General features: G+C 36.8%; 1 protein-coding gene across 7 annotated transcripts in view; it reads left to right on the top strand.

The window, feature by feature from the left end:
* LOC149088024 (sodium channel protein para-like) overlaps positions 1–23,668 on the top strand; it is a 270,116-nt gene that overhangs the window by 39,789 nt on the left and 206,659 nt on the right. The gene's annotated exons all lie outside the window — the stretch shown is intronic.

Here is a 23,668-nt window from a genome sequence, read left to right as displayed (position 1 = left end):
TTCAAATAGCCGAGTGGCTAAATCAGGATGCGTCTCTCCGAGTAATATATTCGAACAATTTTCACTAATAGACCAATATGCTTTGACGGGGTTTCCTCTGTAATTTTACTTAATTCAAGTGGTCGAACATACAGGTTGATCTGAAAATTAATGTATAGCGTGTGAGATTCAATTATCTTAAGAGACAAACAACTTTTGATCCCCAAGTTCATCTCGTCACTAATATGTTTTCCGACACGATCCTTAGAACCATAGGCAAGAAGTAACATACGAGTCCAGGCTCTATCACTAGAACCATAGGCAGATACTGGAGAGGGAGGGGGGAATAGGGCAGGGCCGTCTTAAGAACATCATGGGCCCCCGGGCCAAATGATTTTCCTGAAGCCTTACGTGGCGAAATATTGGCCTTGCGGGGCGAATTCTCGGAAATTTCAAACACATTTCATTTTTTTGAGGCCCCTTTTCTCTTGAGGCCCCCGGGCCGTGCCCAGGTGGACCCATGCGTTAAGACGGCACTGGAATAGGGGAGTGGTGCCCTCAATAACTGTATTATTGTCACAGGCGGAAGGGCGGAGCTGGACATCTCCCCCGTTCTTTTACATACTTTCAGTGACTCAGCCCTTCAGCGTATCTCCTTATGCCCAGAAATCTTTGAGGCCAAGTCTCTTAGTGCAAAATTATATATCAAGTATAATTAAATGATACTCTTTCCTGCTCCAAAAACTAGAAGAAACTTGTAAAACGCCATTAAACATCACATATGGAAGTACATCCATTGCGAACACGTAGAATATCACGGTAGCCCATAACTTGTAGATTGCCTTTCATATCCGGTAGCTGGATGCTCTCACATCGTGTGGTAGCCAATCACTTCCAAATAATCTTGCATATCCAGCCGCTGAATACATAATTTTAATCTATTACTACAGATCACCCAGCATATCCAGCCACCAGATGCATCACACACCATGGTAGCTCATAACTTACAAATTATCCTACATCAGAGGTCTTCAACCTTTTTCTAGTCGCGAGCACTCTGCTGTACCTATCACCACAAGAAGAGCACCCCTAACGGCAAATTTTTCATACCAATGCATGAAATCTGGATGATTTCAATCCTTCAATGCAATTTGTACAAAGTGGTTTTCTCGGGACGTTGTTCAAGTGCTCGCGAAATCGGACACGAGCATCGAGCACTCTGGGTGTTTCAGGGAGCACCGTGTTGCTCGCGAGCAACGCGTTGAAGATGTCTGCCTAACATATTCGGTCAATCGATTACTGTCATCGAGTGGCCAACACCATGCTCACAAAATGTTAGCCTACCTACGATTCAAATTTAACAGGCATTCCTTCATGAAACGGCATCTCCTATTAAAATCAGTGTCTAATACTGCAATCGTAATACATAAATAAAATACATGAATCGTCATGAATTCATTGAATTTCCTTTCTTCATTCATAAAAATAAAAATCTCAAATCCAAAAAGTTCCCCCCCCCCACCCCCCCCCCCACGGCTTGGATTATCCGCATTAGCCTTTTGGTCAGCTACAAGATACAATATCGCCTCCCATCTTGTCGCCAGTCGTGACCTGATCAAGAATTCAGAGCAGCGAAATCGAACCGAAAGACCATCACGTCCAGTCCTTGATGGTTTCTCTCTCTCTCTTTCTCTTGCACGCACACACATACACACCTTTGTACGTGTACTCCACTATACCGATAGAATATAATAATGTCTACTGCACTGAAAACAGAATTTTCGAGCAGAGTACAAAAAAGCTTTTTCTTATCTCTTCATGCGGTTTTTTTTTTTTTTTACTCTTTTACATTTCCCCCATGTTCTTTTATATAAAAGGGATTGCCAACTTCTCACTGTTCGAGGGCCAACGGAATGGTCAGCTACAGTGTCGTGGACCGCACCTAGGGGCAACACTCTGGTACAGAGCCATTCTTATATAGGGGGTGTGCGACTTGTGCTGTAGCACCGGGCCCCGCACTTAATAGAAGTGAAAAAATATACATGAAATGAAATACATTTTTTTGTAGTGAACAATGTGTCTGAGCTTCAACAGATTTGATTCTGGAATTTTCATCAATTTTGGAATTATTTCTATCAATTATGAGTTTTCATCAATTCTGTGATTTTTTTCTCTCATTAATTCAAAATTTTCACCAATTCTGTGATTTTTTATTTTCATCATTTCTGATGAATTCTGAATTTTTATTGGTTTCAACATTACTTGTACATTCTGTGGAAATGCATGAATCTCTGGGTTCCTATTTCCCTCCTACAAAATATATAAAATCAGGGCTAAGGAGGTCCAAAATTATTTTCGCACCGGGCTCCGCGTCTGATAATGGCTGCCCTGCTCTAGTCTATAAGCCGCATTAGTAAAATGACCCAGGAAACTCCGCCATAAGTAATATGGTGAAATATACGGACTATTTAGTATTTATATAGTTGAGGGGGGTTTACAACCATAACAGACGAAGTCCATTTTTTTAAAAACAATGTGGTAGCTCAGGACATGCAGCAATGTTTGTTCTGTTCACTGCCATAGTGAGCTAATTCACATAGTTCACCTACTCTCTCAGGGGTGGCGTTTGTTTTCACAGCTGGTGAAGTAATACGTAAAACTTTCACAGCCATACTGAACCAAATCCGTCCTTTATTAGAATTTTGATTGCCTCGTTGCTATTTTTCATTATATTAGTCATTTTCAAGTCAAAATGAGTTGTGATTTTGAGTCTTCTGGAGAAGAATATGATTCTGATTCATCATATGAATCAGCTTCTAAATATAAGAAACTAATTGCATATTCTGATGCATATGGTGGCAAAACCGGAACATCAAAATATCTCTTACACTGTTGAAACTAGTCAATAGTACAGACATAGAGCAGCACAGTCAATTGACTTCAAATTCCTGGTGATTGGAAGGGAATAATTAAGAATGGAAAGAGGAGATGCCCAAAATTTTGATTTACAGAAGTTAAAAATTATGACCTTGTTTCTACCACAGCTTTGGAAGAAGCTGTCACAAACAGAAAGAAGGACACTTAGGGAGTTTGTTTCAGGTGGTCGAATATCAGATGGCTACGAGTTGTTAGAGGTTGTCCCTTCATATGAGTTCAAAGAAACACTGAATGAGAGGATCTACCTTTTCGAAAAATAAATTTGGAAAATCAGGTTCGTGGATGAAAGTTGCTTTCTTTGTCTCATGTAAGTCAAAATGCATTGTACGTTGACCATAGAAAGATCACTTTGGTCAAAAAGAAAGATATGACGGACCTTCTCCCATACATTCCTCCTGTACATCATATATATTTCAGAATCGTCTAGTGGAGGCAAATACTAGGCTCCAAGCTACTTCGTCTAGAATTGATGAAGGTGATAATATTTTGTATAGTGGATTGATTTACGACAAATGGTAGCATTTCTTGTTCATTGTAATTGATTTGTAGTTTAAGTATACCTAATGAAAATATTTCAAAATCAAGAACTTTTCATAATATAAAATAAATCATAATAGAATGCCTTTCGCTTATATATTGTAGCATCATATTTTTTCACGTAGACGCTTCAATTCACAACCGTAGTGGACCAAGTCCTCATTATTAAAGAAAGACTATAAATTTACAACAAAAATACTGATATATAATTTGTAAAAGCAGGGCACTGAAAAAATGATATTTTTAACTAAACGTTGACATATTAAATTCCTTTACATCACTTGAACTGAATTGATTATCTATCAAAAACTTTGACGCGTTATCACACACGCATTCATAATGAAGATAAATGGACTTGTCTACTATGATTGTGAAGACCTCAAATCTACCCTGGGGTCCACTTCTACATTAACTGATACATATTTATTTTTTTCGTATTCCCGACGGAGTATGATGAAAACATGAAACTACTATGTCTCCAGCACAATACTATCGTCCCTAGACATAATGAATGCAAATAGGTTGGTAATCGGAAGTCCGCTGTTGAAACCAATATCCTGCGGGCCAGCTGTTGGCCACCCCTGTTCTATATATTCATTTTTTTAACATTGTAATCACGAATTTCACAGATTTTCGGGATTTTTTTCATTTCGGTTGCATTGAGATTTCCTATGAATTTGGAAGTGTTTTTTGGTTTTTTTTTCTTATATCAAATTGCGTAAATGTACGATGAATTACCATATTTATGATAAACCACAACATTTCTAATCATTACCCAAAAACCGTTTGTTTTATAGAAACTTCCAATTACGAAAATTTATGATGTTCTCACTCATGATATATCTTCTCTCTTCCTCTCTCTCTCTTTCAATTAAAAAATATATGTATTTCTGAAAGGTTATAAGAAAATTAATTTGTTATATTGTTCTGTGTCCTATTCTAATGCAAGGTTAAGGCCACGACTCACAATTCGCCTGATAAGAGGTCTAAAAAAATAATAAGATAAAGATCATAAAAAAAATTGATTAATGCATATAATATAGATAAAAAATTAATTTATAACTATGGAAACGAAAATAAGCAAATATGATGAATTATTAATAAATAAAAGACAGAAAGAGATAAAAAATAATAAGTAAATATGATAAAAAGGTAAATGAAGATGATAAAAAATGAAATGATCAATGTATTTGGTTGAAAACAAAGCCATTAAAAAAATATGACGAAAAATTAAGCGCAAATACTTTAAATAACTAATAAATATGAGTGAGAGAGATGAAAAAATCAAGAAAATCAATATGATGAAACGTTAAATGAATATGATAAAAATTAATTATAAATATATGATAAAAAATTAATTATAAATATATGATAAAAAATTAATTATAAATATATGATAAAAATTAATTATAATTATATGATAAAAAATTAATTATAAATATGATGAAAACATTAATGGAATAAAATTGATGCTACTTATTATTCCACAACAGCATGGTTTCCGAAGAAATCACTCTACCGTTATACAGCTTCTCAATGTTGTGGAGTGTTTACAGGAAACTAGAACTTACAAAGATACTACGATTGTGGCTCTCTACGCTTTGAGAAAGAATTTCGATAAAGTAAATGGCATGATGGTTCGCTGTATAAACTAATCCACATGAACATGCCGTATGGAATAATCTAATTCACGAGACATTGTTGCGCAATTTTAAAATGACGACGTTCCTATCGCTCCTAAGGGTATTACGGCCCTTAACGCCGACGATTCAATCATTGATCGATACCTCATTTTCACGACATTTTCAATATTATTCACCTTGATCATCATATATAATATCTTCAACCTTCTTATTTTGCATAACCTATGATAATACTATACCTGGTAGGAGCATGGTCCTCTCCCCAACGTCAAACTTGATTAAGAACTCAAAATTTCTCTTTAAGAAAGTCATTGCGACCCACCCTTTAAGATATATATGGTAAACCATTGACCCGCAGACCAAATGTGGCCCTGAAAGTTATCTAATGTGGCTTGCCCCCCTCAAACCTAATTTAATAAAAATGAACTAAGCGGCACATTTACAAATCGGTTAAATGTCCCCTGGCACAATTCCAGAGCATTTAAGTGGCACATTTCAGATCACTAAAGTAAGCCTCAAAGATCACTTTCACATTCAAAGATCACTTAAGTAACCCGCGACACAGTTCCAGAACACTTAAACGATCCGTGGTACATTTAGAGATCCCTTGAGTGACATGTGGCACAGTTTTAGAGAACTTCAGCGGCCCTCACACACACACACACAGTGCGGTTCTACATCACTCAACTTACCCGCGGAACATTTCCAGATTACTTAAGTGATCCGTGGCATAATTACGGATCACTTGAGTGATGTGTGACAGTGTTCCAGAGCACTTGAAGGATCCGTGAAACATTTAGAGATCATTAAAGTGGCTCTGTAGGGGACTTATTCAATAGTTAGAATATTAGTTCAGGTGCCCAATAACTATCGAAAGGGGTTTTTTCCGTTTTTGGCGCACCGAATAAGATGCCATTAAGAATATTTCATATCGTCATTAAGGGTGCTTGATGACGTAAGGATCAGCCAAACCCCACCTCCCCCCATCGATGCTGACGTAATACTTGAATGACCCTTTAATCCATTGTATTTTTCCAGCCCAAAAGAGGAGCCAGAAAATATCAAGTATTTGCTATTATACCCTACTCATAAGTCATTTGCTTAGCACACTAATGTTTTTGAATCGGCATAGACGTGATGAAGAGGCTATCAGCTGAGTCTACACTCAGCGAGGACCCTCGTTCCATTCAAGATTTCAAGAAGAAATATGACGAAAAATTAGCAACTACATTTGGTCTTGATCAGCTCAACAGTCATATCTGATATTCACATTATATTTATACAAGATATACAGAAGACTGGATGTTGTATATCTTGTATTAACAAGTGGAGAGCGACATTCATGTCACATTATATTTATTTTATGCTCCACATGAAGAATATTTACATTAAGCATTATTAACGGGCACACACATATAAATAGGAAACCGAGGGCCACGTTGATTTCAGCCTAATAGGGAGAGCCGTCTTGAAACATGGGGGTTCATTCGGGCACGGCTCGGGGACCTCATTATCTGGCTTGTGTCAGAGAGTAGAAGTGCTAGTGAATTGCTTGGCTCAGTGTGTGGGGAGGCATGATATAGTTAAGATGGCACTGCAACCGGGCCATGATTTTTGGCCGGTTCTCATATCATGAATTTCTGTGGGATCTTCATATTGATTCTCTATTAAATTTAAAGTTTTGAAAATGAAAAATATATACGAGGGCAAGAGGGCACCGAGAGCATTTTCAGTCCCCGCCTACTGTAGGACCCCAAGGACTTTCTTGATGGACCAATTCTTTTTCGAGTATTCCAGGCTAAAGCCCAGTCGAGAGGCAGGCGCGCATACAAATATCGTAAAACTGTTTCCGCATCGGGCCCGCAAAAATTATCGAGTCCGGTCCTACCAACCTCTACATTGTCATTTCTCTCATAAAAGTCAATTAGACTGAAATTCCCATGCAAGTCATATATTAGTACAATGGTCTCTTTTCCTGAGAACGATTACAATTCCGATAAGCACCAGAGATCACGAATTCCAGATGAATTATTCCGTTTCCTACCTTGAGCTTTTTCAAAAAAGGAAACGGAAGACGTTAATGGCGGAATGAGCACCCCTAAAGTGGGGAAAAGAAAAAACACAAATGAGTTAAATGTAAACGGTTCCAAAAAATAGAGAAGCACCCGTAACAAAATTATTTGTTCCATGGGAGTGCATTTGTAAGAACTGGGTCACTAGGATCCGAGGTCGACTGGCATTGATCGTCGCCGCCCAACACAGAGCCACCCCCCTCCAGTAAATAATAATAAATAAATGAAGAAAATAATAATAAAAGAAAAGGCCTTGGCCCCCTCGTGTGACGCCAGGGCTCTGTACCTCACGAGACAGAAAGGCCCCATCCCAAGTTCCTCCATGAAGAAGTGTCCGTCCCGAAGAGATGCCGCTCTTTTGGTGTTGTAGTATTATTATTATTGGATTGAGAGCCAGGAAAGTTTTTTGGCTACAATCCTCTCGCAGCTGATGACCACATTCTTCTCCGTTGTTGAGATTTCGCGCCATCTAGTGATGGGATCGTAAAACACTGTTAGTCCCTTTTATTTTCCCTCTGTTGGGAGTAGGCGCGGTCACGTTGATTTAAATTAACTTTATTTTACCGGTTTTTCTTGATATTTTATTTTAAAAAAATGGCTAAACTGATTTCTAATTAATTATTTTTTCAAACGATGTAAATGAAACTTATAGATTTTGAAATATTTAATGAAAAAATGTATAGTGAGGTGTATAATTGGCGTAACTGTTATCTGTCACTATGCCCTTTCACTATGTTTACATGATGGGGCATTTTTTCCATGACTTTCAATGGTTCCTTTTTACGATCTTCATAATTTAAAGGCATATTTTGGAGCATTATTTTGCATATTTCAGCATAACCCATGGGGAGGAATTTTTTCCCTAAGTTCTCTCTTAGCTCCACTTCGCGAAATTGGTGATTTTGGTAATAATTTGCAATTTTACTTACCTTTGACATCATTTTTGGCAATGATTGGCAATTTCCTGTAATTTCCCCGAGGAAATATGGTCGGCCTATTTTGGTATGGTCGGTATATTTTTTATGTAATTATATGACGTATTTTCAGTTTTTTAGGGCATATTTTCAGTTTTTTAGGCATAATTGGGGTTTTTTTTTTTTTAAATTTTTGGCATAAAGGTATTTTTTACGGTATGTTCCATTGGTTTTTAGGTAATATAAAATACCCTAGTAATTACTATTGAAGGGAATTTCAAAATCATTAAAAAAAACTTTAAAATAATTTCCAAATACTATTTATAATAACTTTATTCTTAACATTTTTATCAATTTCGTTTTTAAAATAATTTAAAAAAGTCAATTCTTTGATACCTTATAAATTTCCTATATATTCATCTGTTTTTATACATTCAATTTTATTCCATTGATCAATTTTTCTTTCAAGTTTCCAATACTCAATTGTTTTAAATAAAATAAATTCCATTCCAAATAATTAAGTTCACAAAAAACAAAGAATTCCAAAAACATGCTTTAAAATTATTGAAATAGTATTTATGAACCGTCTATAATTTTATTCTTGATGAGATCTAAATTTCTGATAGTTAAAATAGAAGAAAAAATCAAATTTATTTTTAAATAGGTATTTCTTACTGTGGGAAAATTTTAAAAATTTAAAAAAAAAATTATAACCAATAATTATCTAAACTATAAACTCTAACGCTTCCTAAACTAACTCTAATTCCTAAATATGCAACTTACAATAATTATTATAATTAATAATTACTACAATTTAATTCTTTTTATTTTTTGTATCAGTTTCACCGTTTAATTTTTTTATTACATAATTTTTTTCCAAATAATTAATACTTTGAAGAACATTTTCAGAACCACAACAAAAATTTAAAAATTATTTTTATTATTAATTATTTAAAATTATTAGTAACTTTATTACCTAATTTTCAAATTCCGATCTTTAATCATTTTTGAAATGAAATAAATTTTGTTCCAACTAATTTTGTTAATAGATAATAAAATATTCACTTTGTTACTTCCAAAGTATTCACGTAGGCAAACATCTATTCATGTAGACAAATTTGATAAATTATGTAGGTAAATTTGATAAATTATGTAGGTAAATTTGATAAATTATGTAAGTAAATTTGATAAATTATGTAGGTAAATTTAAAATAATTTAAATGCGATTTATAAGTTATTCATAATTTCACTTTTTTTCTATACGTTCTAATTTCTCGATATTTTAAATAATAAATTTTTTTTACAATCAAATATTTTAAAAATAAATATTTTCATTTAAAAAAAATTACAAAAATTATTTGTAATTAAGTATTACTAATAATTATCTATAGTTTTATTCCTCGGTCAGTTTTTCCGTCTTTTCTTTTTGTTTTATTCCATCATTTTGTTTTCAAATAAATTATTTTGACGATTTTTTTTTTAAATTATAAGAAAAGGTTAATTATTTATCAAAAATTATAAAACTATTCATAATTTCTATAATTTCATAATTTCTATTTATTTCATTTTTGATATTTAAAGAATTCAATAAAAATCTATTCAAACTAAGCTCTTATTTTCACACATGGAAATTGTGAACATTTCAAAATAAACATTAAAATTATTTATAAATTATTATTAAATACAATGTTTCTTTTTCAAATTATTAAGAAAAATTTCAAAAGAAAGTTGAAAGAAAACCAAAATTATTTATAAAAATTTCCATTTAAAAAAAATGGAAATTCTATCTGAAACAATATCCTTTTTTCAGCCGCTGGTCCGTGGACCGGTTACGGTCAAATTTGCCGGCGTCTCCAAATTTGTTTTTATTCATTTTTTACCTTCAGGACTTCCAAATTATTTTTCTCTACATATTTATTTATGGCGGTCTGAACCCAAATTACTTTTATTTACCCTTGCAAATCAATTTCCAATCATTTCCGCGCGAAATTGTGTTTGCTCATTTCCACTGCTCCGCAGGTGTAAAAATATATTTGACCCATCTTATTAATGACTCAATTAAAGCCTCTTCTACTCAAAAAATCAAATCTGAGAATCAATTTTGCTTGCCTAAAGAAATTTTGGATAAAATTAGGCATAAAAACAAAGTTAGGAAAAAGTGGCAGAGGTACAGAGGTGCCTTAGACAGAATAATTTTAAACAGACTCCAAAAGGAGATCAAAAAAGAAGTTGCATCTCACATCAATGACCGTTTTTCTGACTTTGTGGGTAATGCTACAGCAGAAAACGGCAATTTATGGAAAGCTTGGCGGATATGTAAGCCCAAAACTACACGAATTAACAAAATTAAAAAGACAGACAACACAATTGTTTACACAGATCAGGAAATTGCTGAAGCATTCGCAACTACTTATGAAGGGCAATTTTCACCCAATAGGAATCAGCCTAACAATACTAAACTGCGGCTTCGTAGAAAAGTCGCACAATTTATTCACTTTCACACAAATAATTCTACATGTCACATGGATCTAACAACTAATGATGAAATCAGCTCAATCATCAACTCGTTGGATGTCAAAAAAGCACCAGGTGCTGATGAAATTAGCAATAAGGCCTTGAAGTGCCTGCCAGAAAATATCATTACTCACATAACAGAAATTTTCAACAGTGCTTTAACATTAAATTATTTTCCAAAACCTTGGAAACATTCTGTTATAAAAACAATTCACAAAGCTGGGACTGACCCACTTATGGCACAAAACTTCAGACCAATAAGTTTACTGAGCAACTGGAGTAAAATCTTTGAAAAGATTGTCGCAAATAGACTTACACAATTCATCAATGAAAATCATTTAATTAGACCCGAACAGCACGGGTTTCGGACTGATCACTCTTGTGTGACACAGCTGGTTAGAGTCTCAGAGTTCATAAATGAAGCTTTTAACAATTTTGATTTTGTGGCTGCATCATTCTTAGACATAGCAAAAGCATTTGACCGTTGTGATTATGCAACATTGCTTTCCAAACTCATCGACTTAAATATGCCTCCGTATATGGTCATATTCTTCTATCACTATCTTTTAGGTCGAACTTTTCAAGTAAAAATTCAAAATACACTTTCTTCAATAAAACAAATTCATGCCTCTGTGCCTCAGGGCAGTGTGTTGGGGCCACAACTGTTCCTGCTATACATTAATGACATACCTTGTCCCCAAAATGGCATAATATCTTTATTTGCAGACGACTGTGCAGTTTTGTGCAGTAGCAGGGATGCAAATCAGGCCTTCAACAATTTACAAGAAACCATGGATGAAATAGAATATTGGTGTGATGAATCTGCCATCCAACTGAATAGCGACAAATGCAAATTTTTATGGTTCACTAGACGTCGTAAAATACCGGACAGACGACTTCAAATTGGTACACAATCTTTAAGCCCTGTTAGACATATAAAATACTTGGGCTGTATCCTCAACAAAAATCTATCTTTCTCTTCACACATTGATCATGTAATAAACAAATCTAATAGAATTATGGGTATGCTCAATCGCATCACATTTCCACAGGCAAAACTTTCATTAAAGAACAAAATTATTCTTTTTAAATCCATAATAAGACCTACTCTACTCTATGCTTCGCCAGCTTGGGCGCACGCTTGTAAAACGAATATCAAAAAACTACAGACTATGCAGAACAAAATACTCAGAAGATTTGTTGGAGCCCCTTGGTTTGTTCGTGGAATAAACATCAGACAAGACTTGGACATACCTCACATATTCACATACATCAAGAAATTAAACAATGATCAATTCGAGCGAATGTTTAGTTCCCAATTCGAACATCTGAGGGAAATTGTTGACTATGATGCTGACTGCTTAAGGAAATATAGGAGGCCCAAACAAATTGGGCGCCTTACATGGGAGAATTTGTAAAGATGCTTTCTTCTACAAATCTCATTGTATACATACTATTTTAATACATAAATTCTTTCATTCAATTGTATATACTCACATTACTTGCATACTATGTATCTATCCACTTTTGACATTTATTCGCATCTATTCGATTTGTACCTTCTCATTATTGAATTTTGTATATACATATATATTTCCCAATTGAACTTGCATATTGAACTTTGACCTATATATGATGTACATATGAAAAAGGTGTAAAAAAAAAAAAAGAGCGAGAAGACTCTTTTGAATTTTGGATTGTTTTGCTACATAAAATTTGTCAATAGTAAATCCCCATTAATTTCTGATGCACTGAGTTGAAACAGAACTTTATTACCTGTATTGCATTTTTGATGTTACAGCTGGGGTTTTTGCGTCACGACTCCCATGTGATGTTTTTTCCCTCATTCCACTTCGAATATATGTTGCAAGCTGCAGATTGTGTGACCTGCTTCTGTGAACTGTGATGACATTTGCCTGCTTCTGTGAACTGTGATAACATTTGCCTGCTTCTGTGAACTGTAATGACATTTGCCTGCTTCTGTGAACTGTGATGACATTTGCCTGCTTATAGCCAGATCATGACTTTTCACCAATTTGACCAGTTCTTTTTACATACACTACACATTCATGCGAACACATATCTATCTACAAACATGTACACATTTTCTTCTTCACAGGCCTTCTTGGCCAGTTTTTATGCCGGCAGTTGGCCCTCGCGGGCTGGGAATCGGCTTAAAGTTCAATTCTGGTCTGGTTAGGTGTAAAAATATAGGAAACTCTGATCTGAAATACCATGCTGTGGTGTCGCCATCTATCATTTCCGCAACAAAGCTTCCATTTGGAGGAGGGGGGGGGGTAGCCGAATATTTTTCTTCCTTTTCTCATGTAGTATATTACTGGCGTCTATCCACGGCAGCTGTAGCGATATGATATTGATTACGTGGATGAAAACGGCCATAAGAGAAAAGAAAAATGTGTCAGCGAGTTTGTCCTCCATTATCGTGATGATCAGGGTGGAGAAAATTAAGTGGAATCCTGTCCGGTACGTGGAATAGAAACCGGCGTCCCCGTCTGTTGACTTCTCCGTCAGAGTCGATGGCGTATATACCAACTACAACCGACTTTGTTCAACCACGCGTGTATTTCATCACAGGAGCATCGAGCGTTAAAAACCCCCGTTTCGTTTTATCTAATTTCACAATCCTTGAGAATCAACCACGTGCATATTCGAGGGTGTGATGTCGCTCTCCACCAGGGGCGTAGCCAGAAATTTCGTTCGGGGGGGGGGGGGGCCAAAGTGACAGAACAATAGATTTGGCCATCTTTTTCCCTTTTTTCGGTCATTTTCTCACATTTCGGGGGGGGGGGACCAGACCCCCAAGTCCCCCCCCCCCTGGCTACGCTCTTGCTCTCCACTATCCATATACAGAGGCGTCGGAAGTATCTGAGACCTGTGGGTGCCCGACCTGATCTTTTTATGGGAGATTTTGATTTCTGGGGGTGCTCAGACCGGTGCTATGAAATACCGTGGGTGCTTGAGCACCCATTGCACCCCCGGCTCCGACGCCACTGTCCATATACGAAGGTTTTCAACAGCTGGCTGGTATGGAGATATATTTAGGAAAGAGAGAGAAATTCAACTGGCCTCTTGCGGGGGGAACCGGAACCAAGTTTTTTCTCACTTGTCGTGTGAGCGCCCTACACCACTAGACTACAAAGGCAACGGATATCTCGATCTTTCCTTGGAGCTTGTGTGCACTGAAAGGTACCGTACATGGACAGTCGACCTTATTCCTCCTCGGATATGTCGCCATCTAGTGGCAGTGTCAGCAATTGCGAGTTTTGGCCTAAATCAGGTCCGACCGTCCATGTATGATCCCGTTCAGTGCACACGAGCTCCAAGGAGAGATCGAGGTATTCATTGCCTTTGTAGTCTGGTGGCCTAGGACGCTCACCCGACAAGTGAGACGACGGGGCTTCGATTCCCCGCACAGGGGAACAGTTGAATTTTCTCTCCTTCCCGGATCTGGCACGTATGCACTTTGGGAACTTGAGCAGTTTCACAACGGTTCTATATCAGCGGTTTTGCGAGTCACATTTGGCTCTCGGAGCATTTCGCCATGGACCGTAAAAATAATTTTTTTTTTCTCTCGTTAATTTTTTTAATTGGCCCGTAATGTGTAAAAGGTGGAAGACCGCTGACCTAAACGTTTCGAAAAGACAGGGATGTCCACATGATCCACCATGGTGGCAGTGCCGAGTCAATATCTTTAAAAATTAGAGAAATTATATTCATTTTCGAGGTAAATAGTCGAATCTCAATCGTTTCCAATTCCGGTCAATCTTTTGCTTATCAAAAACAGTCAGTGCCGTCTTAACGCATGGATCCATCCGGGCACGGAATGGGGGCCTCAGAAAAATGAGAATTAGTTGAATTTCTCGAGAATTTGCCAGGTAGGGCCTTAGAAAAATCACTTGGCCCGGGGGCCCATGATAATCTTAAGACTGCCCTGAAAAAAAGTTGGTTATCGTACCTATATTTTGTTATGTAAACCCTACCTGGGACTCGTGCAGACATGTTCCGTGGGTCCAGTTACATAACGGGAATCATAACTCACAGACACATCTCGCGATGGCCTTGAATTGAAATTATCACCATTCACGTGAAATTAAGGCGACTTAACAGCTAAACAGCTAGAGTTCAAAATGGTTACTCGCGATATAACCTGCAACCATTCCTTTTTTTGTAAGCAGACAATATCAAAGCTGGGTTTTAGTCACTATCCCCATGGCTGAAATTCCGAGAAGTCCTAATCACGGCATTTCAAAAGAAATCATATTAAAAATATATACAGTGTGTGTCCTGCATGTGCTAGCACGGCCTTTATCTCGTCAACCGTCCGTCGTAGAGATATGATTCCAATTTAAAAAACGCTCAAAATGGGTTCAATAATTACCCTGTTGTAATTTTGAGACTGAAAACACACGAAATAAAAAAAAATCTATTTTTTATGCGGTCCTCTTGTCTTCTAACTTCCAATTAGAAAATTGTTACCCTGTCTCTTGTGTGGCCAACAAAAAATTCCATGTTTTCAACTGCACTATTCACTTAGATATTTCAATTCAAAGTCGGAGAAAAGTTGCAAAATAACAGCGAAAACTAACGGACAAAGCGCTTCCTTTACCAAATTTATGCTGTCCTTTACCAACTTCATTCCGATTTTGAATTCGAGAATATCTCAGCGAATATTGCACTTAAAAACTTGGATTTTTTTTTTTTTTTTTTTTTTTTTTTGTCTCTGGGAGACACAGGGTAAGAAATTTCTAATTAGAAGTTAGAGGATGGGGTGACCGTATGAAATTCAGATTTCTTATTTTGTTATTGATAAGTCCCTTATAGAGCCGTTTCAGCGATCTCTAAATGTTTCACGGATCCTTCAAGTGCTCAGGAAATGTGTCTGGGCTGCTTAAGTGCTATGGAAATATTTACGGGCCGCTTAAGTGCTCTGGAAATGTGTCCGGGCCGCTTAAGTGCTCTGGAACTGTGCAACGCATCCCGTAAGTAATCTGGGAATGTTCCGCGGGTAACTTGAGTGATGTAGAACCGCACTGGGGGACCGCTTAAGTGCTCTAAAATAGTGCCACATGCCACTCAAGGGATCTCTAAATAAGCCACGGATCGTTTAAGTGTTCTGGAACTGTGTCGCGGGTTACTTAAGTGATCTTTGAATGTGCCACGGGCCTACTTCAGTGATCTGAAATGTGCCACTTAAATGCTCTGGAATTGTGCCACGGTCCTACTTCAGAGATCTGAAATGTGCCCCTTAAATGCTCTGGAATTGCGCCACGGGTCATTTAACTGATCTGTAAAACTGTGCCGCTAAGTTCATTTTTACGAAATTTGGTTTGAGGGGGCAAGCCACATCAGATAACCTTCAGGGCCACATCTGGTCCGCGGGTCAAGGTTTCGCCATATATGGCTTATAGGGTGGGTCGCAATGAACTTTTAAAGAGAAAGTTTGAGTTTTTACCTTTCAAATAGCATTGAAATCAACAGAAAAATCCATCATAATAACATATAATGGATATATTTTCTTTCGAAATTTTAATTTTTAAAAAATTTTTTTTTTCGTCTGGGGCAGGGGCACGAGCCCCCCATGCCCCCTCCCGCGTACGTTTCTGATCCCACCAATATGCGTTATGAGGTAGAGCAGTGCTGACGAAATTTTGCTGACAAGGGGGGAGGGATGGGGTCAAAAATTGCTAAAAGTTTGCTTACGTAATACTTGAACGGTCAGAAAAATAAAAGAAAGATAGTGGGGGAGAAGCCAACTCTCTGTACACTGAACGTTCGCCGAGGGCCTTCAGCGCAGGACTTACTTGGGTCCAGCTTGGTCAGGAGACAAGTCTGTAGTCAGACTCAGTCTGACGAGTCTGTCTCCAACGTATCGCTGACGTCTTCCTGCCAGCCTGGCCGAGCGTCTTGGCTCCACAGCGATGGTGCTGGGCCTCTCCTCATCTAAGTCCAGTCCGATCATCTTAGCCTTGTGCTGGTTTTCTTGTAGGAATCTGACAAGCTTGATCAGTTTTCTTGTCGGCTCCGGTCTTTTTAGGGCATTGGCCATCCATCTTGCTTCCGTGGCTTCCGAGGGAGCTCTTAGATGGAACTCTTTGGTGTATCGACAAGATGTGGAGTAGTGGAGTTTTGTGCAAAGTTCACTACAGCTGCAGCGATCGTTGGGGATGGACTTGAACCTTCTGAGGTTAGCTGAGAATGGGCCGTGTCCAGTGACGAACATAATGAGTGCTCTGCACCACTTGCTGTTCCACGTTTTAACGTGGAGAGAAGTTGGTGTTGCAGATTGGCTGATGGTTGGGGACACAGCACAGTGATGAAGGCGGATGGCTCGGAATGTTTTCGTTGGCCTCTTGCGGGCGATCCGCCCGAGCTCCATGGCGGGGGTTTCCGGTGGGGGGGGGGGTGTGATTTTTGGGGACGTGATTGTCGTGATTCGGAGGCGATGGGGGCCTCGGCGGGGTTGGGCCCTGTGGCTTACGGTGTTTTTTTTTCCAGCATGGCCCAGCCGCATGGTAGCCTGCTTATATCCCACAAGGGACAGAGCGGGGGCCATGTTTGGTGTTTGCGTTCCACGTTTTAACGCGACGCAGATCTTATGCGTCGACCTTCTCGAAGCCTCCGGATCATCCCCAGTTCATCATCATGTCACCCCATAGCCTGGCTTTGGCAGCGAATGACGGCAAGCGGATTTCATTTGTGAAGCTGTCATTTTTTGTGGCCTTCTTTGCGTAGCGATCGGCCTCCTCATTGCCCCACAAACCCGCATGTACCTTTATCCATGATATTTTGATGTTCGAGTGTCTGTGGAGCAATTTACAGGCAACTATACATAATATCGAAGCGTCGCGTCGTTGGTAAATATGATAAATCAGACTATATGATATACGTGCTATACATGATAATGTATAGCACGTATTCTATTCATGCATATATTGCATCATTATATCGAGGCACGAAAGTAAAATTTGTTATCATTGCATCGGGGTCCGACTGTATTCATCCTGCATACTAAACTCATTCGGAATTGTTTTCATGCTTATCGAATTCACCAATAACACTAGGGTGTTATGCATAATCACAATACACAGACGATAAATTTGAAGTTCACGCCGGAAAAAAGTGATAAATTTATCAGATTTACTAAGACGATTGGTAAGTATGCATAACAACCGGTTGTTGTGTATGATAACCGATTTATCACATTTTTACCGTAACCAGAGGCGACGGAAGTGACATCCGTAAGCCGATAAAAAAATTAGAAGAAAAGTTTACATTTCGGTAGAAAAAAAATTAATATATCAAAAGAAAATACCCTTTATAAGCTATATTAACCAATTTTTGTTAATTTGAAACAAAAATTCTCGGGAAGAAAATTTTTGTGCGACCCCCTAAGCTTTTTGCGCCACCTTCAAAGATCGATCCTGCGTACGCCCTGTATACTATCCACGTATAAGAAACCACTCCTATTTTTGGGGCCTGATTTTCGGCAAAACGGGGGGTTCCTTACGCACGTTAAAATACGGTATATAAAATTGGTTTTCTGTCCGTATGCGTGTCTGGATGAATGTTCTTTGAACAATTCTACAACTTTCGACCGATTTAAAATTATATATTTGCTGCATCCAAGATGGAGATTTCGAAGGAGGTAAATACAAGGCCACACAACGGGCAAAATGCCCAACGAGGTGGCTGAGAAAAAGATGCCCATAACAAATATGGATGTCATATATTTATAAAATGCAGCACCCAATTAAAAATGATATTAAAAAAACCAGAAACAATATACACTAATTGCTATAGAAAAAATTTGCTCACCAAAAAAGACTTGCCTGAATGGAACGAAATTTTATACAGAGGGTGGGCAAAAAGTCCGCAGAAACTTTAAAAATTCATAAAAACCGGAAAAATAGCCGAAATAAGAAACGGTTTGCAGGGTTAGCATCGCTGGTCACGGGAATTTTTCTTAAGGCAGAAGAAACTACCTAAAAACAGCCGATAGGTGGCGCTGACGTACACAAGTCAAAGAAAAGATACGTAAATAACGAACAGAATGCCTCCAAATCGTTTATCGTTTATTACAGAAGTATGTGTTCCGCATGACCACCACCACAGGGAATAACACATTGCAGGCGAGTCACAAATCCAGCAACGGCAGAATGCAGCAGGTCCGGATGTATACATGACACCTCTCGGCGGATCGAATCTTTCAGTTCCAACAGATTGGATATACGGGATCGATACATCCGGAATTTGAAATATCCCCATAACCAGAAGTCTGCCGGTGTCAAATCTGGAGACCATGGGAACCAGCAACGCCTGCTAATGATTTTGTCTTTGCCGAACATCTGTATCAGGAATGCTTCGACCCGAGTAGCAGCGTGACTAGTTGCTCCATCTTGCATAAACGTGACTGTAGAAAACGCATCTCTTTCATTCAAACATGGCACGACCTTCTCGCGCATAAGCGTTAAATAACGCAGCGCATTCACCTTAGCCGTTTTCCACCCATTCACTGGACACTGCGTTTCAAAAAAAAAGGGTCCTATGATGAACGAACCTGTGAACCCACACCACACTGTGCCTTTTGGGGAATGCAATGATTTCTGCGGGTACTCACGTGGATCAGATGTCGCCCAGATGCGACAGTTATGGGTATTAACGTCGCGATGAAGCGAAAAATGAGCTTCATCTGTCCACAAGATGTTAAAGACCCAGGTGGGATTCTGTTCGATTTTGGAGAAAGGCCACCTCGCAAATGCTTCCCTCTGTACGGCATTCGCTGGTAAAAGTTCATGGCACGACCGACCGCAATCTGTATGGATACAGATCAAATTAAGGATTCCATGAATAATATTGCGTACTGAGGATGGTGGTGAGCCCAAGCGTCTGGCAGCTTCACGAGCACTGCCGATCCCTGCAGCTGATCCGGACCCCACCCTCGCCACAGTGGTGGTCGGCTGAAGTTGGTTATCTGTGGTTCCCAACTTCGAGGCGTAAATGCGGGTTGATCTCCCCGTTAAAATGTCTCGCCACAGAGAGCAACAGGCCAATCGCTGTTGAAGGCCCTTTTCCAGTCCTCACATTCTTCTGAACTAGGAATTTACGCAAGGCAATGGTCGCTGATTCCTGGTTCACGTAAAACAACTTTACCAACAAAGCTTTATCCTTCACACTCGGCATCATTGTTCATTGTTCACATACACGGTTTATAACGGTGAACTGGCTGTGGATTAAAAGCGCAAGTTGTTATAACCGTGTCATTTGCATATTTCCACCGAAGTCGCTTACACCAGTGCCACCTATCAGCTGCTTTTGAGGGGTTTTTTTTTTCTGTTTTAAAAGAAAATTTCGTGGTCTAGTGATACTAATCCTGCAAATTGTTTTTTTTTTATTTCAGTTATTTTTCTACTTTTTATACATTTTTAAAGTTTCTACGGACTTCTTGCTCACCCTATATATAAGTACAACGTTGATATAAGTAATTTATTAAATAACTAAAGAGAAAGAGCAAAATAATTAATGAATGTTGCTGTAAACGCCTCGAGTTTAATGAAATTCGCGAGCTGTAAAATTTGTCGTCTGAAGTGATCCCAGATGTGCTCGATTGGTGCCGATCGGGCAGGCCAAGGAACGGTGTTAATGTGACGGAGGCATTCCTGTGACACCCTGGCACATTGGCCTTTTTGCAAATGCCTTGTGGGAGCCCTGCCATGAGTGGCAACACATGTGGCTGAAAGATGTAACGAACGTATTGCTGGGATGTCACGGTACCGTGGATGAATATTAGAGGTGACACATACAAATACAACGCCACAACAGGCAAAATGCCCAACAAGGTGGCTGAGAAAAAGATGCCCATAAAAATATAGATATCATATATTTCAAAAATATAGCAACCCAATTAAAAATGCAATTAACAAAAAATTGTAAACATAGCATAGGCGGAGATAGACTTGGAAGTTTGGGGGGGGGGGGCACGATGATGATGATGGCAATTCATATATGTATATATACATTAGATCACTCGATTTCACCTTTGAGGCTGGGAGGGCAACGCCCTCCCCCCCCCCCCCGTATCTCCACCCATGAGGTGACCGGGTATCGTATGCGACGGCGCCCCATACCATCACACCAGCTGTATAGTGAAGGTCTGTGTTGAGGCGTTCTCTACGTTCATAAAAGACAACTTGCAAAACCTGAAATAAATGAAGGAGTCAATTGAAATCTACAGCGTCAAATAGACGAATTTCAAGTGTCAACCGATGAAATACGTTCAAATCAAGAATCCCTGTTTCGGGATTCATCATCTCCTTTTATTATTATCGTATGTCAAAGTCCATTCAATCCAATAATACAACGTCTAAAATTTTATTATGATTTTCCAACCTGTGACGCATTTTTATTGCAACTTCTTACATGAAATGAATAAAATATAATTTTTTAATCCTTCCAAAAAAGTGAATCCTCTTCAGAAACTAATTTTTTCTCAAACTTTCGATATAACTATTACCCAATATAACGTCCGTTTTTTTCATTTTTGAAAATAAATTAGTTATCGTTATTTTTTGACAACCCCCAAATCTAAAACATATGAGCATTGGAAATTTTTTTTGTAAAATATTTGAAATTATCTACTTTATTTTATCCTAAATGGAGGAAAAATTTAGTTTAATATCTAGAATATTCTCGAAAGTATGTGTCGCCAATACTTATGCCACCACCCCCTAACCTCTACTGCGCAGTAATAATAAAATAAAAATTGCGAAAAAATACAAAAATATGCAAATAACATCATGTCTATCTACGTTAGCTTGGAGGTATATTTTACTAAAAATTCACCGTGAAATACATCATTGAACAGAATTTTATTTCATTTTTATTTTCTGTATTTACATGAAGGCAAACAGTAGATATGAAGCCAAGGCTCTCTTCTTTACATGAAAGATACTCCGAATTCCTCGGGGAATAGAATAATAATAATAAAATTAAAATAAAATTTAAGCCAATTAATTTTGTTTTTCACCCCGAAGCTAAGAAATTTTTATATATATTTTTTCGTTGTATACATAAAAGAGAAAATGACTCTCGACCTTCATTTTTTTTTTTCAACTTAGGAATTCACGGATGATGTAAGGTTTGGTGTAATAGAGATTTCATGAGTTGAAAAGATTGTGGAAAATGCTTCAAGCATTATTATCAGCGTGTGCGTTTGTTATATTTTCTAGATAACTTCTTTTTAAACAGCTCTATTCAAGATGGATACTTTAACAGGATGAATTTAAAGTTGTTCTTCATTTGAAAAAAAAACAGAATTCATTCTCCCAAAATATACACAAATTAGTTCAAAACTTAACTTTTTCTATGCAGTTTATTGTTACTCCCCATCTTAATCCTAGAATCTGGACATTAAGAAATAAATATCATTCAAACACATTTGAGAATTTTCACAAAACTGGGTATTAATTGAATATGTTTTTATTTATATAATTAGTGAATTCTGTCAATTAAATAACTTTTCAATCGACACAAATTAATAACATTTTCAATTCATACAAATTAATAAACCTTTCAATTGACGCAAACTAATAAACTCTTTAATTGACACAAACTAATAAACTCTTTAATTGACACAAATTAATCAACTTTTCAATTGACAAATTAATAAAATTTTCGATTGACACTAATTGATTAATTTTTCAATTGACACAGATTAATCAAATTTTCAATTGACGATTGACACTTATTCATTAATTTTTCAATGGAAACAAGTTAATAAACTTTTCAATTGACTAAAATTAATTAACTTTTCAATTAACGAAATTAATAACTTTTCAAATAATTAAATTAATTGAATTTTCAATCGACACTAATTAATTTTTCAATTGACAAAACTAATTAATTTTATTCAATTTATGTATTTATCGATGATTGGAATTCACGGATGATGTAAGGTGTAATAGAAATTTCACAAGTTGAGAAGATTATGGAAAATACTTCAAGAATTATTATCAGTGTCTGTGTATTTGTATACTTTCTAGAAAACTTTTTTTAAGCGTCTGCATTTAAAATGCATACGTTTACATGTTGAATTTAAATTTGTTCTTCATTTAAAGTAATAGGAATTTATGTCTTTCGAAATATACACAAATTAGTTAAAATTTCGTTTTGTTTATTGTTACTCGCCATGTTAATTCTAGAATCTCCATATTCAAAAATTAATTTCATTCAAATATATTTGAGAAGTTTAATAAAACTGTGGGCATTATTATGTTTCTATTTATAATTAGAGCAATTTTTCAATTATTAACCTTTTTAATTAATTAAGTTTGTTAATTCACACAAATTAATCAACTTTTCAATCGACACTGATTAACCAACTTTGCTAGTTCAAATTGGCTTAAATTTCATATTACATAATTTTTCAATTGGCTAAAAATAATTAACTTTTCAATTGACACAAATTAATCAAATTTTCAATTGACACAGATTAATCAAATTTTCAATTGACACAAATTAATCAAATTTTCAATTGACACAAATTAATCAAATTTTCAATTGATAATAATTAATCGTTTTTTCAATTGAGGAAACTAGTTAACTTTTTTACTGACGCAAATGGATCAACTTTTCAATTCACACAATCAACTTTATTCAATTTATGCAATTAGTAATTGGGGTACCTTCTGTACCATGCGGCAAAAAAAAATGATAAAAATACGTATTTTTTATTTTTTTAGTATATTATTTATTTATGCTCACAAGACAAAAAAAAATTCATATTGAAAATTAGGAAAAAATTTCTGAAAATGTGACATTTGAAAAATCATAGAAAATCAAATTTCTTTGCGAACAAAGTTCAAAGAAATATTATGAAAAAACTTAGACTTCTTAATTCCTAAAAGTGATCGTTCCTTACAAAAATTTGAACGAAAATTAATTGCAAAATAAATTTTCGCTCATAAATCGAATGAAAATGTACAGAAATATCAGGGATTGAAATCCTGAAATTATTTCATATATTTATTCCGAAGTTAAATTAATGTTTTCTCTA

This window comes from Pholcus phalangioides, unplaced genomic scaffold, assembly GCF_987345545.1.
Source record: "Pholcus phalangioides strain wild (caught in Gottingen) unplaced genomic scaffold, Ppha-v1.0 ptg000003l_1, whole genome shotgun sequence".
Lineage (NCBI taxonomy): Eukaryota > Metazoa > Arthropoda > Arachnida > Araneae > Pholcidae > Pholcus > Pholcus phalangioides.
Note: the sequence above shows the minus strand (reverse complement) of the source record. Positions and strands in the feature narration are given on the sequence as shown.